Raw genomic sequence first — 9366 nt, 5'->3', positions numbered from 1 at the left:
TTACACAAACTTCAAAGCATTGCTGTTGCTCTTCTGTCTGTCCTATGATGATTTCCTCTTATTTGCATATTTTAGGAGTTTTCTCACTTGGAATTTAATAACTCTATTTACTTTAAAATATCTGATCACAGTCGTAAATGGCCCCAGGAAAGAGTTTTTAGTTTGTAATTATTCTTAATAGTCTAATTATTTCAAATCGTTGGCATTAGAGTTTGCCAAATAATTATCTAAATCTAACTTAAATATACAATTAGCTGAGAATGTGCAAAAATATGATATTCTTTCCACATCTTAAAGACAAAGTTAGTTTTCCAAACATAGATTGATTGCAAGTCAATTTGTTTTGTGATTACTTACTTAAAATTCTTCAGGAGTATTGTAAAAAGCCTTCTGTTTTTAGGAATTATGCTTTATTTGTTCAATAATTCTCTGTGATCCACTATTACATGTATTTCTGTCTCATAAGGATTAGAATTAATTGCTACTTAATAGTTTAGTACCAGTCAATGATACTTTTGAGAGAAATTAAGAGTTTGAATTACCTTAGTTCAACTGATACAGAAAATGATCAAATTAGATCACTACATATACAATGAACAGACAGTGGGTGAAAGCGGTACTATTGCTAAACATTTTAGAATAAATGTATGAAGAATGCAGAGAATACAGATAGTAAATAAAATAAGGACTCACTTGAGGAAGTCAGGTGAGAAAATACTAGAAGACAATATTAAGAGCTAAAGGATATTTCCAGGGACTGACGTATTACTCTTGGAATTGTCTGAGCATAAGGCAGAACATTAGTAAAGTGGTAACACAAAGAATAAAAATGATATTAATTAATAGAGTTCTATGGAAAGGAAAAATTTGTTTTAAAAAAATTAATCCTGACAAAATTTTGCATTGAAAGTACAGCATACAAATTCTGGTCAAAATAAATAAATAAATAAAAAAGGAATGTTGTTGTGTATATTAATGTCTATTTGTATCAGGGACATTTTCTTACTGAGTATTGTCTATTAAACAACAGGAGTATATACTCTTTTGTCCAAACCTCATTTCTCTTCCTTCATTTATGCTTAAGACTCTGTGAACAAAATGAAATATGTAGAGGGAGGAAAAGGCCTTGTGCATACAGAAAACCCAGGAAAATCAAATACAGTTTATCTCTTCAATGGAATGAGGTGCATAGCTGTTTTTTCTAGAATGCCAGGAATGACAGAGTTTTATATCCTGGTAATCCTTTGCTGTCTGATGAGACAGACTCTATCTCTTATCGCCTATAATTCATGGTTTTACTTATTTCAGATTCCTGCTCCCTTATAATCTTGACCATTGCTTTTAGACAATGAAACCCGGTATTTTGAAGGATGTTACTTGTGCTTTACAAGAACTTAAGTGACTTTTATGTTATCTTTGGGCCAGGCCAATCCTGACACCCGCAGGTGTTATGTTTACTTCAGGCAAGCTCTAAATCTTGGGCATTATCTCTGAGATAACAGTACGCATTCTTCTGAAAGAGGCCAGATGTGCTTTGTAAAAAAATCTCCATGCAAGCATGTCTTAAATTGATGTGTACTTAGGACTAGTTGTTATCTAACTCCCTTTTCCCCTCCAAATGTGTGTTGTGATTAAGCATGGCTGAAGTAAAATGATCTGAGACAGACAGCAGAAATCTTGGTTTAGCATCTATTACAAAAAAAGTCAGGCTGAAGTCTTTTATTCTTACCTTACCCTGATCATTACTTTTCTGTCTGTTGTAAAGCCTGCAGGGGAATTACCACAGAGTTGTACTCTAAATCTGTCAGCTATGATGTCAGGCTAAAGCAGGGAGGCAGAACTTTAGTTTCAAGAACACTAGTTCACACAAAAAAATAATAACAATAAAAATAAGCAAACACAAGTACAAAGCTTGATGGCTAAGTAAAAGCACACAGAAAAAGCATTTCACCTCTGTAAGATGACAAAGTCAGTCATAACATATAAGGTATTCCAAAGTCTCATAAATTTCTTCCAAATACAATCTGGGCTTTTTTTTTTTTTTTTTTTTTTTTGTATGGGTTTTGTATGTGTTTTTCTACTAGTCTCTTTCCATGGGTTTAGGAAGTTAATTTATAAGTAGACTGGTTGTACATCTCTAAGAATGGGTTTGGTACTCTAAAATAGAGTACTCTTTTAGATTTCTTTCTCTCTTTGTCTATTTGGAACTTAGAGTAGGTGTGGATTCTCAAGCATTTCCATTTTGTGTTCCTGAGTTAGAGCAAGAAAAATAAATATTTTAGAGTATTTACAAAGTGGGAAAAATGAACTATGTGTTTTGGGTAACTATTACAAGACTACTGATGTCCTTCAGGCAATGATGTTCTGAATCATGAATGACACAGAAGAGTGTACATTGCAGATATGTTTAAAGGCTTTAGGTTTTACTAATATTTCTAAATATGGTCTCAGTATGTTCCCATTGATAGTACTTAATTACAGAGCATTTTCTCACAGTATCTGCTCTCCACTTCTCTGCTTTCATGGTTCTGCTGCTGTCTGCCTCTGTATATGTCCACTCATCTGTCTCTATTTCTTCTCCTGGTCCCCACTCCTCTCCACTCCTCAAAATAATCCCCTTTATTCCAGATCTGTTGCATGGCATCATTTTCAGGGGAACAGTCTGGCATGGACCCATCAGGTAAATCTTTGAAGCATTATATTTTGTAACATCATGTAACTTAAGTAAGGAATCTTGTTGTAGTGTAGTTAATTTATTTCATTCTTTCAAAGCCAGTTGTAAACATACTTTAATCTCATATACTTATGTGACATAATCAGAAAAGGCTCTATATCTTTTTAAATATTGGGTTTTGACATATCATTTTAGATTAACTGAATATGCACAAGTTTGTTTTACCTTATCTTGAAAAGTTATTAAAATAATGTAATAATTATTTGGTAGTTCTATTTTAATATGTGTTGTTATATTATAATTTTTAGGTGTCTAGTTTTAACAAAATTTCTGATTAATAGCTACTATTATCTAAGTCTCTAGTTCAATGAAATCTATTTTTTTCTAAGAGAAATCTACCACATAGAAAAATCTCACCTCAAATGCTAAATCTTGGGGTGAAATACATATATGCATTAGTAAAATACCTCATTTATGCTCAATTTCATTCTAATATGTATTATGTTTATTTCTGTATGTGGTACATTCATGTGTGCCTGTAAGTATGCACACAAATGAACAATATTGGTTTTATTATTAGTTAGTATTATTATTAGTTTTAGCGTACACTTTTATAATTTATTTTTTAATTTGATATTTTTATTTTTTGATACTTTATTTTCCTTTTTATACTATAAACACATTATTTTTCTCTTCCATTTTCTTTGTCCAATCTATTCTATATACTAATCACCTGTCTCTTTCAAATTCATAGCTTATATATCTTTAATTTTATGTAATTATTTATAAATAATTTAGTGAAAAAGTAAATATATAGCGTTAAACAAAATAAGGTAATGAAAAATAGCATTTACCCATTGTCCAGTTTTACAAATATTAACATATATGCAATCTTATTTTATCTACATTTTTACCTGTTCTTCCTAATATTTCTTTTGAAATTTATTGTGAACTCAAAGGCTTTAATCCACAAATGTTTTCCAAATATCTTTAAAGAGATATTTACATTATATTATTTTAAAATCTGTTTGTAATCATTAAATATTTAGGTAAGTTCAAATAGCCAAGTGACTCATAAATACCATCATATTTTTAAAGTTTGTAAGTCTATATCCATATATACATATGTAACATATGTGACTAAATAATTTAATTAAATGTGCAACTTGTACAATAAGCAAAAGAACTCATGATAAAGAAAGCACATCACAATAGTCTTTTTTTTTTTTTTTGCAATCTACACACTGTTTTTTTCTTTCTAGTGGAAGCAACAAGAAATGTCAACTTCAAAGCAAAATAATATGGAAAATACTTACTATTAGTTGGAGTTTCTGAACCATCATGGATGACTTAGATCCCAGGTAAAAGACATAAAAATTTATATTTATTATAAGCATTTAAAGCAGTAGCTGGACAGATATCTACCCTTTAAGTAGACCCGATTAGTAACTACTTCTCTATGAATAATCTCAAGTTATAATTTGCTTTCGGGAACCTCACTACCTCACGTTTGGGGGCCAAAATGTCACAAACTGCTCTGCTCCACACTTTGGGGTCAAAATGTCAGGGACCACTCTATCAGTGTTGGAACCTGCACTGTCAAAAGCCTTGGGGGCTAAAGTATTAGAGCCCTTGTTGCCCCAAGCTGTTTCAGTCAGCTGTTCGTGGTTCAGCAAGAGACTGAGGATGGACATGAAGAATGGAGACCAGAGTGTGATTCAATCCTGTTTATTCTTCAGTCTCTCTTCTTCTCTCTAAGTCTCTTGTTCCTAGTCCAAGTCCCAAGTCTTGAGTTCCTAGTTCCTAGTTCCTAGTCCCTAGTGCCTCCAAGTCTCAAGTCCTGGGTTTCAGCACCAAGTCCTAATCTCAGTTCTCTAGTCTAAGTGTCTGGTTCCTAGTTCCAAGTTTCTAGTCTCTTTCCCATTTCCAAGTTACCTTCCATGTTCCAAGTCTCAAGTCTCAAGTTCAAGTTCCTAATAATCTCTTCTGTCTGCCTCTCGCCTTTTATATGTCTCACTTCTAAGTCATGCTTTTAAGTCATGCCTTTAAGTCTAGTCCCTAATCACACCTTTAAGTCACACCTTTAAGTCTCACACACCCAAGGGAAGATCCTGGCTATCTAAAACAAGATGTTATCAGAGTGTGCTCAGCTGTTGTAGGCTGTTGTAAACAAATCTCTTGTCAGGGTCTATAGCTCAAGATACTTGCAAGGGCGATAGCCGTCTTCAGTAGGCTCCCCACAATTTGCAATGTTCAATCTGCACTGCTCTGACTGCAGCTGGCCAGCCCTCATGGCCATATTTTCATGATTCACCTAACACTTGCCATCTTCTCTCTCTTCACCTTGTGGTTTTTCTTCAGACTCTAAACCTGGGAAATAAAACTTCATCTACCTCTCTTCTGCTCAGCTATAGCTCGTAGGTGTCTTTATTCAATCAATAATTTAAATTTAAGGAGCAATGTTACATAGCATCATTTGGTGTATGTGAGAGTTTTCTTATTCTTGGGAGCAACCAGACCTTGGGGCCAGTATTTACCATTATAATACAGAGCATACATCAACAATCCCCCCCCTTTTTTTGACTAAATGAAAGGCTCTTTCTCTAATAATTATAAATGACATGCAGTAGAAACTAGTACACAATATATATGAATATTATTAGGTAAGAATTACATTTATACTATCCAGTTGATTTATTTTTGGCAACTTTGGTAAAGATAACATCTATCCTATTTTGTTGAGTCCAGAGTTCTGTATCTAAATAATTTTTTATCTTAACTTGTATTACCACCCTGAAAACATTTTTTAGACCTATAACATCTTAAATCCTAGTGCAAAATGCCTTTTGGAATCAGAAAAAGCATTATCTTTTCAATTGAAATTATAATGTGTGGATAATATACCTATATTCTTTATCTTTATATAAATTTAAGATGTATGCATCTTAAATTATTTTGTAAAATTGCTAAGACTATTTTTATTCATTATTAAGCAAAAACCCTGTATAGTTTCTTTACAGAAAAATTTGTAATTTTGAATTTTAGATTGACATTTGTAAGTGGCAGTGTCTATCAGAAGGTCCCAATCTGACAGAGATATGCCTGTCTCTGTTTTCTGTGTCTGCTGTGTTTTCACAGCAGACATTTTCAGATGCTTTGCTATACAAGGCTATGTCCCTGTCCCTTTGTTTACAGGGAGGAGTGTTTTTGGCTTCCAGCCACACACTACTTCTAGCTGCTAAACTTAGGTTTTCTTTCCTCATGCCATGAGCTGAGTGTGAGCATTAATTTTCATAGGACTGAATTGGGCTGATCAGCTGTGCAATCCTTGGGAGAGCATGAAGTGGCTTATCCAGCAGATTTGGTCTGTGGGAAGTCTCCATGGCTTTTACTATCCACCATTAAAACAGCTACATTTAGCCTATGTGTAACCTGGAGCATGATACCTTCTGTATAGGCATTGCTGTGCTCTGCCCTTGGGAGAAGCTCCAGTTTCTGCTTTTAAATTTCTTTAAAAGCCACCTACCATACTATCTCTCTGAAAGTTTCTGCTCCTTAGCTGTTCGTCTGGGAATAGAAGTCCTGGGAAACTTTGGCTTTGGTCTGATTTTGTTCTTTTATAAATATACCAGTTATCTTTCCAGGCTAGCCTGACATTTCTCTGGTTGGGGGAGGGGGAATTGGAGCTGTAAGCTTGGGTTCTAATTGCCATAAGTTGGTAGCTATTTTGTTGTGATAAATATTTAATATTAATTTGGAGTTTCTACCCTATCATTGATCATTTAGTAACCAGATAAAAGACATAAAACTTTTATTTTTATGATAAACAATTTAAGCTCTTGAGCTAGGTGGATAATCTAGAAGTTAATCTATTTGTCTACTTTCCTGTCAATAACCCTGAGTTATAACTTGCCATAATTTATTTGAGCCACTCTTACTCTAATTGGCCTCATGACCATATTTTCACTATTCACCTCTCCTTTGGTGTCTTCTCTCTCCACCTTCTCTCTCTTCTCCTCATGGTCTTTCATCAGATTTCAATCCCAGAAACCAAATTCTGCCTATCTCTTTTCTGTCCAGCTATAGACTGTAGGCTTCTTTATTCAACCAATTGTTTTAAATTAAGGAGTAAGGGTACATTGCATCATTTAATATACATGAGGATTTCTTTATCTGTGGAAGCAAATGAACCTCAGGGGTCAGTGTTTAGCTATGTAATACAAAGTAACCTAGCAAACCTGAACGGCAAAAAACAGTAAGTACTCATGAAGTATGCAGCTCACAAGCACATAGATTTGAGGTACAAATAATACCTTACTATTTTCAAAGCAGAAACCTGGCCTACTGTCATGTCAATAAGTTTTGGGCTTCTACTTTTCTGGATCATTAAAATACAATGTTGTTTTGTATAATTACCCCCAGACACTTAATTAAAACATTGTAAATTGACTAAAGTGTTCTTTATTTACCATGCATCCAACCTCTCAAAACATTTGAAACTACCTTCTTATTTAGTACCTATTGTTATAGGAAAAGCAATCTGCTTTCATGCCAAATCCCACATGGCAGCAGAAAGGATTGTACGACACAGGTTCCTGTCCCTGAACCAGAACCACTAGATCATGGGCCTCCACAAGGGCTGACAGTTGCTAGGCATAAGACTTGTTATAATGTGGTAGAAATTTTACTTCATGTTTTTCCTTCAGGAAATGTTCTCCCTGCTAAGGATAATGAATCTGTGATAACTAGGAACAGCAGGATTTAGGGAAGCAAGCATGTGTCTATGTTACTCAGCAAAATGGTAAGTGCTATGACCTTCTGGACAGCCCTTAAAGCTGTGGGAAAGAACTCTGAAAACATGAGTTTAAGAAGATATAAGATTTTCAGCAATGCAAAATATAAGGATGAATTGTGTGCAGGGCATCATGGACCTGAAAGAAAAGAAGCAGCTGCATTAATGTGTCAGTAAAGGGAAAGGAACAGTTGAAAAACAAGAGGAGCCTTCACAAGAGCAAGGGCCTCTCCTCCCATTGATGCCAGATAAGGCTGCCATCCTCTGCTATATATGCAGCTGGAGCCACAGGTCCTTTTATGTCTACTCTCAGTTAGTGGTTTAGTCCCTGATGTCTGATGCCCCAGTATAGGGGAATACCAGGGTGGTGAGGTAGGAGTGGATGGGTGGGTGGAAGTGCACCCTCATGGAAACAAAAAAAAAAAAAAAAAGGAAAGGAGATGGGGTGTTTGCAGAGGGGAAACAGGGAAATGGGATAATATTTGAACTGTAAATAAACAAAATAGCCAATAAAAAGAGGAAAGGTTCAAGCAATAAAAGAGGCACCAGGAGATAAGAAAGTTGTGATTTCAGGGTAAGATCATATCCAGCTATGATTATATTTTATGTTTACAAAGGCACGCAGATTTCTGAGTTCAAGAGCAGCCTAGAAGAGAGGGAGTTCAGGTCCAAGCATGATGGGAGTGGTGATCTTAGAGCAAGGTAAGATCCTACTCAGCTAAGCTTATTGTTTATGATTACAAAGGCAGGCAAATTTCTGAGTTCATTTGCTATTATGAGAGAATATGCACCTAACATTTGAGAGACTTGAGGCCCTGGAGAATGGGGAGGCCTGGCAAGTTGGGGGAGGATATAGAGTGCTGGGAACATCTATATTGACAAGGGAGCAGGAATGACATAAGGAGGGTGGATTGGGAGGGGGATAAAAACTAGACTGTAAAAAAAGATTAAAGATAATAAGAATAAGAATAATAGTAAAAACAAATGTACTTGTTGTTCTTTTTTAAGACTCAAGGAGCTAAGGTCCTAAAATGCTGATTCATGGTATAATTAAAAGGGAATCTGGATTAAATGATTTAATTGATATATAAAGACTGGGCTTTGGTCTGAAAGAGAGATATATAGAGAAAACTCCCAAGAGAGAGCTACCTAGAGAGCTAATACAGCTCTTTTAGAATTTTGTCTAGCAGGTTTTCTGACTTTGATCAGAAAACCCAAGAGCTATCCAGAAAGCTATTTCATCTTTTATAGAATTTTCTAGCAGGTTTTCTGACTTTGGTCAGAAAACCCAAGAGTTACCTAGAAAGCTATCTAGAAAGATATCCTGAACAGACTACAATGCTGTCAGCTTGTACCCCATGCTTGATGTTAAGTCATTTCTTCTGCATTTATATAACATCTTCTCCTTAAGCCCTTATCCCAAGCCAAGGCTGGTACTTGGTATATCTAAGTCCTACTACTTAGGAAGAATATTTTATATTTACCTCTCAGAAAACCATGAACCACTTCCATGAATTCTCTTTAGCTTATACTTTTTTTCTAGAAACCTAGAGGAGAATTAACATATGATACAACTTTATGACTTCAGAGATGTGGTTTTTGTACCTTTTCTTTGTTGCTATCTTTAACATGGAGTCAAAAGCCCATTTTTTTTTTTTTAGACATAAGCCTCCCACTATTATTTTAGACAACATGAAAAAGCAGTCACTATTCTGTTAGATAGTTTAATTTATAATTGTTCTTTAAATTATTGGAAAGGATTTCATTAATGAAATTGGTACTCATTAATGAAATGCCCAAGGAAACTGTCTTGCAAAGTGTTCAAGAAAACAAACAAAACACTAAACAATAGAAAAACAGCTCAGGGTGTTCGTTTCTTTGCACAAATAATCCCTTAAAC

At 34.7% G+C, this 9366-nt stretch overlaps 2 non-coding genes across 2 annotated transcripts; both read left to right on the top strand.

Annotated features, from left to right (window-relative positions):
- The first annotated feature begins 8621 nt into the window (after window positions 1-8621).
- Window positions 8622-8684, top strand: LOC117719474 (U7 small nuclear RNA). Its single transcript, XR_004608191.1, has one exon. It is a non-coding gene; the product is annotated as a U7 small nuclear RNA (small nuclear RNA).
- A 13-nt stretch (window positions 8685-8697) lies between these two features.
- On the top strand, window positions 8698-8758 carry LOC117719475 (U7 small nuclear RNA). Its single transcript, XR_004608192.1, has one exon. It is a non-coding gene; the product is annotated as a U7 small nuclear RNA (small nuclear RNA).
- Window positions 8759-9366: the final 608 nt, after the last annotated feature.

Source organism: Arvicanthis niloticus, chromosome 13, assembly GCF_011762505.2.
Source record: "Arvicanthis niloticus isolate mArvNil1 chromosome 13, mArvNil1.pat.X, whole genome shotgun sequence".
NCBI classification, from domain to species: Eukaryota; Metazoa; Chordata; class Mammalia; order Rodentia; family Muridae; genus Arvicanthis; species Arvicanthis niloticus.
Note: the sequence above shows the minus strand (reverse complement) of the source record. Positions and strands in the feature narration are given on the sequence as shown.